At 42.9% G+C, this 16,612-nt stretch overlaps 1 long non-coding RNA gene across 1 annotated transcript; it reads left to right on the top strand.

Moving 5' to 3' along the window:
- The first annotated feature begins 9,998 nt into the window (after window positions 1-9,998).
- Window positions 9,999-11,162, top strand: LOC117716276 (uncharacterized). Its single transcript, XR_004607739.2, has 2 exons — window positions 9,999-10,143; window positions 10,616-11,162. It is a non-coding gene; the product is annotated as an uncharacterized LOC117716276 (long non-coding RNA).
- The last annotated feature ends 5,450 nt before the right edge of the window (window positions 11,163-16,612 follow it).

The following is a 16,612-nucleotide window of genomic DNA, read 5'->3' as shown; positions in this document are numbered from 1 at the left end:
TGTTCTATGACTCCTGATTTCTTTCCTAGGTTTTCTATCTCCAGGGTAGTCTCCCTTTGTGATTTCTTGATTGTTTCTACTTCCATTTTTATGTCCTGTATGGTTTTGTTCAATTCCTTCTCCTGTTTGGTTGTATTTTCTTATAATTCTTTAAGGGATTTTTGTGTTTCCTCTTTAAGGGCTTCTACCTGTTTACCTGTGTTCTCCTCAAATTCTTTGAGAGTGTTATTTATGTCCTTCTTAAAGTCCTCTATCATCATCATTAGAAGTGATTTAAAATCTGAATCTTGCTTTCCTCGTAATATGGGGAATTCAGGACTTTCTTGCATGGGAGAACTAGGTTCTAATGATGCCAAGTACCCTGGGTTGCTGATGGTTATGTTCTTGCGTTTGCCTTTTGCCATGTGGATCTCCTTAGTGCTACCTGCCCTGTCCCTGACTGGAACCTGTCTTTCCTATTATCTTGGTTGTATCAGAGCTATGTGGGGTGGGTGTTACTACTGGGGTTAGAGCTGGGGCCCAAAATCTGCTCAGTGGTCAGGCCCAGACTGGAAGGAATCAGTTCTCCGGGCCAGGAATGACTTCCTGGGTCCTAGTTGGTCCCAGTTACTCCCTGTTTGGGGCGGGCGTTGCTGTCTCCTTACCTAAGATACTGCCTGGGTTAGAGCTCCTGGGATCCCCGCTTCCTCTGGGTTCTGTGAGATTGGGGGCAGAGCTGCTGTCTGGGATCTGCTCAGTGCTCAGGCCCAGACCGGAAGGTGACCATTGTTCTTACTTTATGACAATTGCTCTATCAGCACAGCTCAGAAACTCTGTTGGGATGTGAGTGGATGCAACTGATGTATTAACAAGAACACTGATTTCACTTTATAAGAATATCCTGTCTGGCCCATGTTATTAGAAACAAATGACGTGTCACACGCCACAGAGCACACTGTTTCCAGGTGCCAATCAAAGCTGCACTGGCTAGTTCCTATGACTCTTACTCTTAATGCCTTGTATTTCTCCTCTTCTTCTTTTTTTCCTTCGAGACAGGGTTTCTCTGTGTAGCCCTGACTGTCCTGGATCTCACTCTATAGACCAGGCTGGCCTCAAACTCAGAAATCCGCCTGCCTCTGCATCCTAAGTGCTGGGATTAAATGTGTATGCCACTACTGCCCGGCTAATGCTTTGTATTTCTGACAACACCATAAATAACATTTTTATCATTTAACATTTAACATTTATAGGGAAATGGGAAGCATACTAAACCTGAGAGCCAAAGACATAAACAGGCTGCTGGAGTTCCGTTTCATATGTGTTTACCATAATAACTCCTTATGTACAGTCAGAGTTTTGGCGTCTATCAACTGGGCAGCTGCCACGTATTACCTGTAGCTTGTGTTAACTACAGTGCAGTTACAGAATGTGCCGTTAGTGTAGACAAACAGTCCTACTGTATCAGTTCAAACCATTAGCTATCTTGCTGTTTGATTATTGAGTGGCAAATAGAGTACATTGTAGCTGTCTTCAGACACACCAGAAGAGGGCATAGGATCTTGTTACAGATCGTTGTGAGCCACCATGTGGTTGCTGGGAATTGAACTCAGGACCTTTGGAAGAGCAGTCAGGGCTTTTAACTGCTGAGCCATCTCTCCAGCCCTCGTGACTCATTTTTTTATGCTATAGAGTGTATATTTTTGATTCCTTAAAAGTTAAGAGTTCTGAGCAGTTCTTAGTATCAGCTCTTAGTGTCACTGTATATCTCTGGTACATTTCTCAGAATTTCTGGACTTTTTGGTGTGCTTTTCGTACTTGCTTTCTCATGCTGTGGTCCTGGTGGCTTTGTTTTCATAGTTTCTGGCACTAGATAGGCAGATTTCATTCTATTACTAATATAGACCCACAGCCATTCAAGTATGGTTAATGTAGTGTGTCACAGTTTTCAGTCTCAGAAGGTCGTGTGTGTGTGTGTGTGTGTTGTGTGAAATATATAAAAAACAAGGCACCCACTCTAGCGTTGGCTAATTTCTAGTATTGCAGTTTCCCCGCTGCTAGGGTCTCCATGGAGCGGATCTTAATCACATTCCCAGCCATCCACCCCCTGTGGTTAGTGGTCACAAATCCCTGTAACCCTGTAAAATCAAAATTACAATAATTTGTAGTTTATTAGCCAGATTTATATTAGTAAATTCTCAACCCACAAAACTCCTGCACAATGAACTCAAAACAATTGATATAAACAAAAGTTATACACGTAGATGCACCCTACTTATTATTAAATCATCTAAGAAATCCCCAATACTTATGGCTTCTAGGACTGTGTGGTTCTGGCTCCTCTTCCACTCCTGTAGGTTCCATCTTGTCTCCTCCTCTCCATCTCCCCCTCTTCTCTCTGTCTCTAATTCTCAGCCCATCTTCTTTTTCCACTGCCCATAGGCGCTAGCCTTATCTTACACCTGCCTTCACCTGCTTACAGACAGCAATCTACGTGTGTGTGTGTGTGTGTGTGTGTGTATATCCTTCTGAAAATACTAGTTTAACTTTAATTACTCTTCCTTTGGGAGAATAAGATTTGCAAAATGTCTGTTTCTAATTAGTGGAGATATTATGCTGATGGACATGAGTTGTCTATTTGCTATTGTTTCTTTTTCTATTTACAATATTTTCTAGATAATTTTTAGTCTGCATTATGAAATAATAAATGAGCATGGTATGTCCTCAGCTTGTGTTCTGCTTAAATGAATCTCAGGGATCTAAGGAGTCCGTATAACACTTCAGTAAATGCCTATGGATGTGAGTGCTTTTCCCAGATAAAGCAGTGTATGAAGTCACAGTCATAGATTTCCACGGAGGTCATAGAGCTGATGGATTTAAAGATGAAGACTGGGGGTGGAGCTCAGTGGGTAAAAGTGCTTGCTATGCAAGCCTAAGGACCTGAGTTCAAATCCCCAGCATCTATGTCAAAAGCCAGCTGTGTGCCTGTAACCCTAATGTTGCGGGCAGAGACCGACAGATCTTGAGAGCTTGCTGGCCAGCCAGCCTAACAAAAAACAATGAAGTTCTATGAGGGAGTCTATTTTAAAGGAATGAGGCAGAGAGAACAATTGAAGAAGACATTCAGCATTCTCTTCTGGCCCCTTCATGTGTGCAACTATGCACCCCCCAAACACACTTAGAACAAAGTGAGACAACAAGGAAGTCTGCATCAGTTTGAGGCATGTTCCATTTTTTTCAATGCAGATTTTGAAAATGAAGTTAAAATTATGTTTAGGTAGCATCTCTTTGGGTGAAAATTAAAACTAAGTGTTTTACCATGATCACATATATTGACAGCTGATAGAATAAACATTCCTTCAAAGAAAAGCTACTCTGCCATTGAGAGTCACACCTGAGTCAGCATTATAGTGTTTAGGCGTTTGGAATAGGGTTAAGTACAGGTAGATGCAAAGGGGAAGTATTTCAAGTACCTTACAGCAAGACTTAGAATGAAATAAGAGGGAAAGTGTGTTTTCTGTTTTTTGACTACCAGTGTTTTGTTTCTTCTTGATAGATCTTACATCCTGTCTCAATTTCAGTGTCAGTGTAGTAGTTCTCAACCTGTGGGTCACAGCCCCTTGGAGGTCAAATGACCCTTTCACAGGAGCCACACACATATCAGTATCCTGCATATCATATTTATATTACGATTCATAACAGCAGAATTACAGTTATTTAGTATCAATGACAATGATTTCATGGTTGGGGTCACCACGCCATGAGGAACTGTGTTAAAGGATCACAGCATTGGGAAGGTTGAAGACCACTGGTTTAGTGCTTTCAGTAAGATATTAGGGGGCTAAAACTAGCACCATAGCTGGGTATCCAAGCCTTTCTGTAGTTCTGTATGAGTGAAATGAGCTGAGTAGGATTGATTTCTTATACGATTATAAAATCCATAGAGTTATGGAGTGCTGTTTTCACATCATGTTAAATCTCCTTTGTTTTAAAGATGGTAAGGTTGTTTGTCCTTAATACTATCTGTACATTGCTGATCTGTCACACCTGACTAAACTGTAAAGCTTTCTCAGTGCTAGAGGGCAGTGCCAGTGGGACGAAGCCTCCCAGCCACATATTAGAGCATTCTGTAAGTCACTCAAATGTCTTCCTTCATGGCATGACTTCTGGTGCAAGTGTCACTCTGCAGATCAGGAAGCAGCTTCGGCATTCCAAATGTCTTCCAGTTCACCTCTAGAAAGCGGAAAGCCCAAGACCTTACTGTAGGTCATCGAGGGTAAGGATACTCCTTTGGCAAGATTCCTGTACAATGAAGGAGTGTTGGAGCCAAAGTTAGAATTCTTGGTTTTCCTAATCTAGATTATTTAGGCATATCATGTCCTGTTTGCCTCAGCCCTCTCAAAAGAATGTACTTCCTTCTTTCTTTGAAGACCATCAATAGTAATTTTCCTTTAAGTGACACGATTACTTACACAAGTACTTTATCAGCTATTAGTATTGTCTCTGCAAGATATCACAGCAGTTTTCCACACAATATAAATGGATAAATTATTTATTTGTATACCAGTTGAATTAATAGATTTGCAGGGAGAAGATGATATTTTAAGCTGAATAGAGAAAATTAAAGTCATGTTTACTGTTCTTACATTAAAATGATAACAATGCTAAGATATAAATAATCATTTTATAACCATTAAATACAATGAATATAAATTAATATGAATATAATTATAGACTATTGAAAGGCAAAATAGGAGGATATTTTGGTTTGGGTAGAGGATAAGAAGGTAAATTTCAGATTGCTCATGATTTTTCTCCTTTATATTGGAGGCCTGGGGTGAAGGGTACAGAGTGCCACCGACCTTTCCTACCTGATGCTCAGAGTCTAGGGTTTAGAGAAACAGATTATACTCAAGTGATTTAATGTGTGGAGGGATGTATCTACAGTACTTCAGAAGACTGCAGAGGGATGAGACATAAATCTAATGGTATAGGTAGGAATGGGGAATCTGGGAGTGTTCCCTGGAAGACAAGCCACTTGAAAGAAATACAGACCTTGAGATGGACAAGGAGGAGCAGCAGTAGTCATGGTGGAAACAAATGTTGAGCCTGAGCAAGCCTGGCAGCCATGACTGTTGGCTTGTGAATGGGTATGTAGTAATGGCAGAGGCAGCAGCTACCTACATTGGGTGAGAGCTTGTATTTTGTGTTCAAGTTCATGTGTACATGTGGGTGGGGCAAGGGAGCGATGTGTTCTGGGAGACACAAACAAGTGGAGGAGTGGGGCAGAGCGGAGAGGAGGACCGGAAAGAATGTTTAAGAGCCATCCTCCTGGGCAGCAGTACTCCAGGAGAAGCAGCCTGGTAAGGATGAGGAGAGTGGGATTTGAGAGTAAGGAAGTCAGAGGTAAGAGAAAGTAGAGCAGGAGTTTTGTCACTGTGAGGTCTTTAGGAAATAGCAGTAGGTCCTGAAAGAGAAAGTGAGTCAGCAATGGTGGTGCTCATTTGTTTTCCATAAGGGATCCCTGCTGAACTGGCTGAGCCTGTGAGAGATGGAGGCAGTTAGTGCAAGAGTGTCCCCGGATGTGCGGCCACTCCTTCGCTTTCTCTTCTTTACTTCTGCTGAACCTTTTCTAGTTCCTGGCCTCTAGGTGTTGTCATGCTCTGGGACTTAGTCTTTATCTTCAGGGTCACTCTCTGTCCATGGTTAAATGTCATTGGTACACAGATGCCTCCACAATTTGTATCTCCATATTTCCACTTTAACTGGCACTATGAACTTCAAACTCAGACATGTAACTCTTTCCTTGACGTGTCTACCATGATCTAAATGGTGACCAGTGAGCATGTCAAAAAAGAACCGATTTGTTCTATATCTGCTCCTTTTGTGATTTCTCCAACTTTGTTCATTCTGAAGCAGACACACACACACACACACACACACACACACACATGAGAGAGAGAGAGAGACAGAGGGAGAGACAGAGAGAGAGACAGAGAGAGAGACAGAGAGAGAGACAGAGAGAGAGAGAGGTTATGAGAGACTATCTATGGGTAGAGAAAACACATATTGTTTTTGCTATTCCTCGTATTTGATGACAAGTAATCAAACCCTCTCCTACTGTAACCTATGCCCAGAATCTCAGTTTCTTTCTATCTTTGCCACAGCTTCCTCACTGAGGCTCGAGCTGCCATCTCCCCTTCTGCACTGACTGAGGTTACCTTACTTCTTGGCACGTTAACTGATAGGCAATGTGTGTTTGGTATTAGTTCCACAGAAGGGGAGACTTCACTTCATTCAATAGTTTACACCCAGTGCCTACCCTGGTGCATGGTACACAGAACTCGGTATGTGTTGCGTGGTCAAGCTTCTGAGGCAGAGAGATACTAGGTAATACACTAAAGAATGTTGACCATATTGTCCTTTCAAGAGTTTACAGAGAGAATGGTGGAGGGGCATATGTGTGGACATTGCCATTCATTTGCAGAATCTCACTGTTTCCCATTTTTCTGCTGTAACTGCACACCTGACAAAGGTCACCAGTCTGATGAGGCAATCTGCTGTGCCTTCTGCTGGCCACCTCCATTGCATTCTTTCTCGCCTGTATGCACCCTGCCCTTGTACCCTCTGTCCCCATGTGGTGGTTCACAGAATAAAAGGTTAGAAGAACCAAGTTTCTTTATATCATTTCTACTCATTAGTATTTTGATTTAATTGTTTTTTCTCAATATAGGGTCTTACTCTATAGCCCAGGCTACCCTGGTATTCACTTTGTAGCCCAGGCTGTCTGGTTGGTGATCCTCCTGCCTTACTCTCTTGAGTGCTGGAGTTAGAGATAGACATGTGCTTTTGCATCTGCCTGAGATTTAGTACATAAATGCTACATTTTTCTTGAATTATAACTTTGTACTTTAAAAATATTCCTTTCTGACAGCATGGCTTTTATTATAAGTTGATTTAGTAGCCACTTATTTGAGGCTTGAAGTTTGGTAATTGATAAAATGACTCATATTTTTTGGCCTCCTTCATAATCAGGACACATGGCCTCATGCAGCCTCTGCTGGGGTCTGCTGCTTGCTGGTGATACCCCAGCTCTGGCCATGTCCTTGAATTGACACTTTTTTTTGTTAACCCTAAGGAAAAAAAATGTAAGCTCACATTTTTTTTTTTTTTTTAATTTTAGTAAAATGACTTCCCAGTGAGGTGAATAACCACACAGGCACTTGATTCTTCAGCAAATCCCCACTGAGAGTTCAGCTGCCTTGGTTTTTGTTTTTTGTTTTTTGTTTTTTGTTTTTTAAACTGGGAAGTTTTGGCTGGATTCCCAAAGAGGTGGCCTGTTCTCCTGGCATTTTTCTTCAGGCCTGAGCCCATGGAAGAACACAGTGAGTTCTGAGCTTTTGCAGAGCTCACTGTCAGGAATTTTGTCAAGGATGCCCTTCCATTCCAGCACGCTGAGGCTGAGGAAGAAGTCAGTGCCTTTCATAGGTAGAACCACAGTCGGTCCTTACTTGGCTGTTGAGAACAGAAGGATCTGTGAATCAAAGTTCATATGATTTTTAATCCATGGTGCATTTTATTTCAGTGTTTTTAGTTAAGAGTAATACTTCCTCAGTTTCTTGTCCTCACTGCAAATCTCTAAAGATTCCACAGTCTCTGCTTTAGGGTCATTAGAGAAAAATCAAATTTAAGATTTATGAGAAAGGCTTAAATAATCCAGCTTTGAGACATTACCCAAATGGTGTTGAGTTTGTCTTTGGTTATATTAAGTTATTAAAAATCACCCCCGTTGTTTATCACACAGAGGTCACCTATGAAGAATTATCAAAAGAAGAAGTCTGCCAGCAGCAGATCACGCCCCTGTCTTTAGTTGAGGTTTCCTCCCTGAGATTTCATGAAGTAGAAAAGAAGTCCCTCTTGTTCAGATGTAGAGTTCTCTGGTTTCTAAGTAAGGTTTCACAGTTATTGAAAATTAAATGTTATCTTTCAGTTTTTAAAGTAGAACTTCAGAGCGTCTGATGTTATCCATATTTTTTAATAATTAAGGTAGCAATGACCTGTTGGCTTAAGTATTTTTTTGTTTGTTTGTTTGTTTGTTTTTTTGAGACAGGGTTTCTCTGTGTAGTCCTGGCTGTTCTGGAACTACTCTGTAGACCAGGCTGGCCTCGAACTCAGAATTCCACCTGCCTCTGCCTCCCAAGTGCTGGGATTAAAGGCGTGCGCCACCACCACCCAGCTGGCTTAAGTATTTTAAAGAGATTATATAGTATACTGTAAAGGGAACAAAGAATAAAGTCTTGACTAGGAAGATGATGGCTCTATATTAAACACATGTTCAAAGTAGACTAGACATGATTTTGAAGAGGAAATTTTGTAAGACTGTCCAGGTGTGGTCAGGCAGTAGCTAGGTACCGTTCTAGCCTCTATTCCTGTGAAGACACACTGGTAGTTTTCCCACACACAGCACCAAGTGGGATAAACAAGCTCAGAGATGGGAACTTCCATTTAATCTGGCAGTAATTTCCCTCAGCTCTGAGAACAAAACTTCCTTTACAGCTGTTAAATTAATTCTCTAACCTAAGACTGTTTTGCTGTTGAGGATTCCGAAAACAAGTATGACCTGAGAATGAAAGAACAGCAGTCAGTGCAGTGAACATTTCCGTCCTCACTGGCAGTGTGAGATGCACACACCTCACCCAGGTCACCACCTCGCCTTAGGAGACACGTACACCCGTGCACACACACAGAAGCATGCACATGAACACATACACACACAGGCAAAATAATACATGTGCACACACAGAGAGAAGCATGTACACACAAACACATACAGGTGTGTACATGCACACACACTCACCTTTAATTTAAACATTTAATATAACATGTTTAAAAAAGAGAAATTGAATAAAGTTGTCTTAAGAAGGTGTTTCTTTTTTTTTTCCTTTCTCTTTCTCCTTTTCTTTTTGTTTCTGTCCTGTTCTCACCATAGTCTGCCAGTTAAGGATACTTAGAGAAATTATGTGTGTTGTATACTGGGAAGAAGCCGCATGAGTGGCTCAGAGCACTGTTGCTGTTGCAGAGGCCTCTGGTTTCGTGCCTGTCACCCGCATGGCAGCTGCTGGTGACTGCAGTTCCGAGGATCCAGCACCCTTTTCTGCAGGCACTGCACCCATGTGATAAGTAGACATGTGCAGGCAAAACACTTGCATCCAAAAATAATTTTTAATAAGTAGTATTTGACAGTTTAAACAAAAAGTATAAGGGGAAAATGGAATCAGTTTTTGAGCAAGGAAATGATGCCAAGATAATGTGATTAAAACATTATCAGACACTTGAGAATGTTAATGTAAGACTCTAATGTGGCTTCCCCCAGTTAACTTGGGAAAATAACACAAAACAAAAAAACAAAACCAAACCTCACAAGAGTAGGAGAACAGGTGGGCTAGTGGGTAACCAGTGGGGAGTTACATACTCAAAGGCAGTAGTTACAGACCCCATGGAAAACCAAGGGGACATATTTATTACAGTCTGTTGCTTATTTTCCAGATATTTTGAGACAGGGTCTCACTGTGTAAGCCCTGGCTAGCCAGGAGCTCTGTGGTCCTTCTCCTCTCTAGTTTTCTATGACTCTCCTGCCTCTGCGTCCCAGGCTGGGAGGATAGGTGTCTTCCATCACAACAGCCCTACAATCTGTTGAAAATCATAGATCCATGTGCCACTTTGTTCCAATGAGGGACCAAATCGGAAGGCAGGAAAATTAACATCTGTGGTCCTTAGCTAATTAGATGCATAAAACACTCTTAGGTTGTAGTTGTATTTTGGAGGTTCCAGAATCAGCTGACCCAGAGAGAGTGAATAAGCAGTGAGTGTGTAGGCCTTCTTAGGCGGTACACTTGAGCCCGTAGACATGGCCTTAGCATTTTTGGATATCCTCCCTTTCCCTCAAGAATTTATATTGTTTGATCTTATACTGTTTGTTAATTGGGTAACTGTGAGTCTTAAACATTCTTTGTCTTCATTTTCAGGATAAGGGAAATCCTGAAGGCGTCTAGAAAGTTGCAAGGCGATCCGGAACTGCCGATGTCCTTTACTTTGGCCATAGTGGAGTCGGATTCCACGATAGTCTATTATAAACTTACCGATGGGTTTATGCTGCCAGACCCTCAGGTCAGTTTTGAAGTGATTGATGGAAACAGTAGTGGGAGAGAGAGGCGTGGCCTGACCCTGAGTGTGGATCAGGCAACTCGGCTTTCACTTCTTTGCCATATGACAAATTCAAGGCTAAAAAGGCTTGGTTTTTATTCCTCAGAATAAGAAAAGGCTGTATTTTCCTAGCTATATTTTGAAGAAATAATTTACTTTTTCTGTTCTGTGGAGAATATCCTATTTTTTCAGAGCATTTTCTGCAGTCCTGCATCCAAGTAACTGCAATGAAATGCAAAGGCCACTACTGGTTGTAATCAAATACTTAGAAAACTCTGTGTTAACGTTGTGTCCGCAACGTTTTAGTACGTGTCTGACGTCTGCTGGCTCTACATTTGTCCACCGAATTGGGATGGTTACAGTAAATACCTTTCTAAGTTTAGTTTTGCATATGCTCTCTATTAGGTGTGTTCTGACTTCTTCCTCTGTGTTGCAGAATATTTCTCTTAGAAGATGACGTCTGCCCTTCCTGGTACTGATTTCCTCCCTGAAGGATTGGCTGTGAGGCTCTTCAGCATGCTTCATCTTTCGTCTCCAAGTAGTCAGGGCTGACTTAGCTAGTCCCAACCCATAAACTTCCTTTCAGAATAAAACCTTCTCGGATGGAAGCACTATATTGCTTGCAAATATAGTTAGCCTAGAACTTTCTTATCAGAGACAGACAGTTACATGCAGGTTTACATCAAGGATACGTTCAGTGTGGTGGAGCCTGGCTGTGCCTCTGCCATCCCACATGTGTAGTCGATAGACAGGTATCCGTGAATGGTATGGAGAAAACACTACAGCAAGAAACTGGACATAGAGCATTAACGTATGTGGTCATGGATGTTAATGACATATCAGGCTATGAAAGTAGACAATCAGATTTCGTGGTCCCAATAGGATGGCAGGGCAGCAAGTGGATGCCTTGACCTTCTCCACATTTCATTTGTTATTTGTATTACTTTTATAATAAAACGGTTTAAATAAAAAATATCTTGAAATCTGTAGTAATCATCCGTCACTGCATACTGAAGCTAGCAGTGTATAACAGCACATTATGATCTTACGGGGCTTTGGGCAGCGCAGCAGGCATGGGCTTGTGGGCTGCGTCTCAGCTGAGGTGCCACTGAGATGCGCTTCCTCTCTTGGCTTCCTATGCTTTGTGATGCTCTCTACCTCTGAGGGTGTGGTGGAGGCCACATTTTGTGCCTTGCCATGGGCTATCCCAGCACAACTGGTCACTTTCTCAAAGCCAACAAGAAAGTCAGCACATTGGACTTAAACCATCTCATGTGACATCACTGGTCTCCCGTCTCTTTTGCCTTGTTCCTCAGAATCGAGTCACGGTTCCCACCTACACCAGATCTCGTGGCTCATTAGGAAGCAGCAGTGACAGGAATGGGAAAAAACAAAAACAAAAAACGGACAAAAGTCAGGAGTAGTATGCCGAGTGTGACAGGCTTTTCTTGGTCTGTAGTTGGCCTGCGCCCCCTTGACCATTCCCGAGACCCACTTTTTCTAGATCAAAGACTTTCACAACTTCAGATTCCCTTTGCTGCCCCAGAAGGCTTGAAGGTGTTTCTGTCACTCCAGTATGGCAGTTCCAGATCCAAGAATCCTAAGGGATGAATTCTCACCTTAATTCCTGATGTATTGCGGTGCTGGAGAAAGCAATCTACATTTCGGACAAATGTGAAGCTTAAACATCAGATCACTGAGTCAGAGCTAGGTAACAAGACCAAAATGGCCTTTCAAGTCTAAGGCTGGCATGCAGTTTCACTGTACAGTGTGGGTTGCTGACTCGATTCCAGAATGTTCTCTGTGGCTTAAAGCTGTTCTGCCAGAGCCAGCTAGATACCTGCTAATGCAAACAATGACCTTACACAATCTGAAGAGAGGGAAGGGAAGTGTCTCATTTGGCCTGTTTGATTAAGTAACTTTGTAATTGAGTTTACATTAGATTTTCCCGTTAGAGCAAGAGTCCTTAAGAACAGAACAGGAAACCATGTCTTTTAAAAACACACCTCTGTCCCAATTCCCACAGTAACTGGTACTTTGCAGACTCTGACTATCTGACCAACAAAGCCTGCTGTATATAGTCTTGGGTCTCAGACAGTGGCTTGCTTTTTGCCTGGAGACAAATTTTAACAGTCCACATGGACACCAGAGGGTGCTGTAGGCTAAGCGCATCTCCAGACTGCAGGCTAAAATTAGCTTGTGGTTTTTCTTGAGAAGAGTTCTTGAATTGTTTCAATCTGTGGGAAGTGGTATAAATAAAAAATACAAATAAGTCTTATGTGCCCACACCCCCTCTTTCTGACAGGCCTTTAAAATTACACTCTACCCGCATTAAATATGTGAGTTGAGTCAGGCTTTGCTCAAAATGTAAATCTATATTTAAAAGAAAGCCTGTTGGGGGAAGGGGTGAGTGGGAGAGACTTTTCCCCTCCAATCCATATGCATTTCATTTGTGCTTGCAAAAGCTTGATTTATTCAGTGAGATTCAGGATTCGGGACCTAGCACACAAGGCCTCAGCTCCAAAGCTGCTCTGTATTGGCCAAATACCTACAGTAAAAGACATGAATTGCTGCTCTATTCCATTTAAGCTTGCTTCCTTTTCCTCCAGTTAGAAGGAGGGGAAAAGGTTTTGTGGGATTTCTCTCTGGCTGTTCTTCCCTGGAGTTCCTGCTTGGTGTGCCCTCTGCTGGGGAGGCTCAGGGCAGCATGAAGTCACCCAGGTCCAGTAGACCCTGACTGATTTCTTTTGTTCTCCTGCCTGGACCTCTTTAGAAGATTCTCTCCATACCATAGAGCTGCTGTAGAGAGCAGGGGCACAGAGACATTTGCGAATTCACAGATTCCAGCAGATGAGTAATCTCATGTAATCTGTATCTGTTGGCTGAAACATCTCGTTCATGTAATCTGTATGCGTTCACTGAAACATCTTTGCAGTTTTATAAGCCTGTAACCAAACAACTTAAAGCTTTGCTTGAGCTTCCATCTCTTGTTCAGAGAGCATTTCTGTGCTGAGTTCTTCTGTGAGGTCACTTTTTCCATTGCTGCCGCAGCAGGAAGGCACTCTCCGACTGCTGTGCGCTGCTTCTTGCCAAGACAGAGAGCTCCTGTCAGGAGAGGGTTGTCTGGCAACTATATTTTACCTTGAGCCTTTACAGAATAATGTGCCATCTAATCATATGCTTCCTCTTCTTTCTGGCCAATAACTGCTGTTCCTTACCACTGGCCTCTTCTGCAGTGTAATCCTCTTAATGGCCTTTGAATGAGAACTGTATGTGCTCACAAATGGCAAAAGGTAGAAAGATCATGTCAGTGGGGTTATTATAATGTCCAACTGGATTATTTGATGATTCTGGAAAAACTTTCCCTCAAATTAATGAAATCAGAACCTAAAAGACTGACATTTGTTTAGGGCTACTGAGCAGAGACAATATGTTGTTAAAATTCATCTATTTATTAATGTATCAGATATTAGCTAATGTCTTAGTCCCCATTGCTGGAGGTCAGGTAGCTTAGAAGTAGAAATTTATTTTCTCATACTTGTAGAACCTAGAGGTTTCTGAACAAGGACCCTGATCAGCTGATTTGGCTCAAGGTTCTTTTCCTTCCTTCCAGCTCTGTCTCTCATGGCCTGCTTTCTACAGAGAGAAATAACCTGGACTCTCTCCCTCTTCTTACAATGGCACAGCCTTGTTATTGAGGCTGTCACAACCTCACATCCCACTAATACCTTCCCAGAGCTCTACTCATTTCTAAATACAGTCGCACTGGGGTCTCGGCATGTAAATTTGGGATGAAGAGGTAAAATACAGTGGACAGCATGTGCTTAGACAGTGTGTGGACACAGTGCTGGACCCGTGCCCTCAAGAAACTCAGAAACAATTGCAGCTCTCAGACTCCAGACGGATGCTGGCAATGCGAACTGAAGAATACTTGTCACAAGGCACACAGAGCATGTCGTTTGTATTGTTTATGTAGTCTTCTCAGGGGCGTGGGGCTCAACAGCTTCTGATAGAGCTTTCAGACACTCATTGTATGTACACACACTGTTTCTTTCCCCTCAAAAATATACATTAGAGGAAATAAAAAGAAACTGGGGTGTGCATTTCTCAAGGAGTTTTTACTGTCTGCTAGAAAGAATGATCTATGTATGAAGCAAACTGAGAGCACAACAAGGGAGGGTGCCGTGGCCATTCTAAATGGTCCATGTGCTGTGCTGTGTTTGCTGTGTCTCTTAGTCCTTGTCCTGGTTCCACAACAACGAGGATGCTGTTTAGTTATGACTACCGTTAAGCTGTCCTCTGAAGTTGGAGAAGAATTATCACCTTAGTAGTTAAGCAAAGGCTTCCTGTGGTAGCAGGTGTTGGCGTGGGCCATTTGGGTACGAGCCTGTCTCTCAATGTCTGCCTCACTTTTCAGACTACTATGCTGCTTCTCTCCCCAGTGATGCGCAGAGACATATTAAAGTCTGCCAAAGCACCTTTGGGAGGAAAGGCAGCCCAGGAGGGAGGGAGGAAATGACTTAAGCATCAGTCACATCACCCTCTCACCCTCTTGAGCTGTGTGTAGATAACTCTGAAAGTGGTATTTATGGCACTGTATAAATAGTTTAATTTCAGAGAATGAATACATGCATGTCCAGGTTTAAGGCACGCTTAAAACAAAATTGAAGAGTAAGCAAAGAGCTTAGTAAAGTCTCCACTCATTGGTACTAGAGCCCATGTGGGCAGGGGAACCTTGGGAGTGTTGAACGGATCTCACCTGGTAACCCCCTTATCTGCTGGCCATGGCTCACAATCATTCTGTGTGTTTGCTTCCTACTCTTGAAGTTATGACTTGGTTTCATCTGACAAATATTTCTGTAGAACCCTCCTGGATAAGAAAATACTATATATGAATTTTTGGAGAGCAGGTCCACATATTTTCTGATTATTCTCAACATTTAATCAGTTGGATGTAAGAGGCTCTGAATGTTCACTCCAAGTGGCTTCACTTGGTTTTCGGAGACTAGCAGCAGTTTGCAGTAGCTTGTGTTGACAGTTCAGAGGGGCAGTGTGAGAGCCTGGGCCCAGCAGTCTCCCAAGCCATCTCAGGATGGGTTAGAGCATGAAACAGTAGCCACCAGTGACTTCACTTAACAAATGACGGCTTTGCTTCCATCCCATGTCCCCACCCAGTGTGCATGTGCCCACATTGCACATCGGCTGGGAATCCCTTTTCTGGGAATTCTGCTGATAGAATCTCCTCCTGGAATATATTAGTTCCAGTGACAGGGAGAGGACAGTACTGACATGTCACACACTGCAGCTTAGTGCTGTTATCATGGCAACCTACATTGTATTATCCAAAGCAAGTTAAGCATCAGGGTGTAATGGCTTAACTAAAGGGAAGTGAGAGTCTACGATATTCCTGGATTGGGAGAAGAGATCAGTAGGCATGAATAAGAAAGGAGAGATAGCAGCGAGGTATATTTAACTGACTGGCTGTGGAGACCGGAGCTGTCGTTGCAGTGGGGAAGTAACAAGAGGACATCTCAGGGAGTAAAGGCACTAAGATCCCCTCAAGGGGAAGACAGGCTGCTCTAGGCAAATGCAGAGGAAAGGCAAGGCAGGGCAACGTTGTTTCTCACTCCTCTGCGCAGGCTCTATCCCTATAAATTAGGACCCTTTTGTCTTTGGGGGAGTTTCTTGTGATGTATCGTGGGCTGTTACATGTTACCCTGAGCTTTTGCTTCCTAAGAATGAAGAAAAAAGCCAGTGCCTGCATTGCGGGAGAGCAGCAGACTTTCTGAAGACATCTGGTTAATGGTGAGTTCCTGGGTGAGGAACCTGGTGCTTGACTTCTAGGATGGATAATCATCTATGCAGGACTTGAACCTGCAGTGTTTATTTATAGAAACCCATTGAGGTTTAGGGACCCATTGGCATGGGAGGGGGAAAGACTTGGAGGTAGATGTCACCCCTTGGGGTTTCTCATCAACCACATTGGCATCAGCTGAATGGAACAAGCTCCTCTCCCTGGTTCCTCCCAGGCATCCCCACACCCAACTTCAAACCACACATACACAAGGGCTTTCAGACCTAGGTCCCTCTCAGCCTTTCTCTGTGGTTCCTAGAAAATACTTGGCTTTGTCCCCTGACTCCATGATCATGTGGGGGAACTTTCAAGCCATTTGGCCCCTTCTCCATCTAGAATATTTTGTCATTATTTTGTCAGGTAGATGTTCTTCACTGGCACCACAATAAGAAGCCTTGTCTGTGGTGTTGCCCACTGAGGAGGCAGTAGCAGGAGTGGTGGGGTGGACTGATGTGGCTCAGAGTCTTCTCCTATTTCCCCATTTCCCCTGCTACATCTATTGTTTCTCCTCAGGACCAGGAACTTGCCCAGACCAGGTCAGAGTGAAGGGGACAGAACAGTGTCTGCTCAATGACCTGT

Source organism: Arvicanthis niloticus, chromosome 10 (assembly GCF_011762505.2).
Source record: "Arvicanthis niloticus isolate mArvNil1 chromosome 10, mArvNil1.pat.X, whole genome shotgun sequence".
Classification (NCBI taxonomy): domain Eukaryota; kingdom Metazoa; phylum Chordata; class Mammalia; order Rodentia; family Muridae; genus Arvicanthis; species Arvicanthis niloticus.
This window is presented reverse-complemented; position numbering and strand designations above follow the sequence as displayed.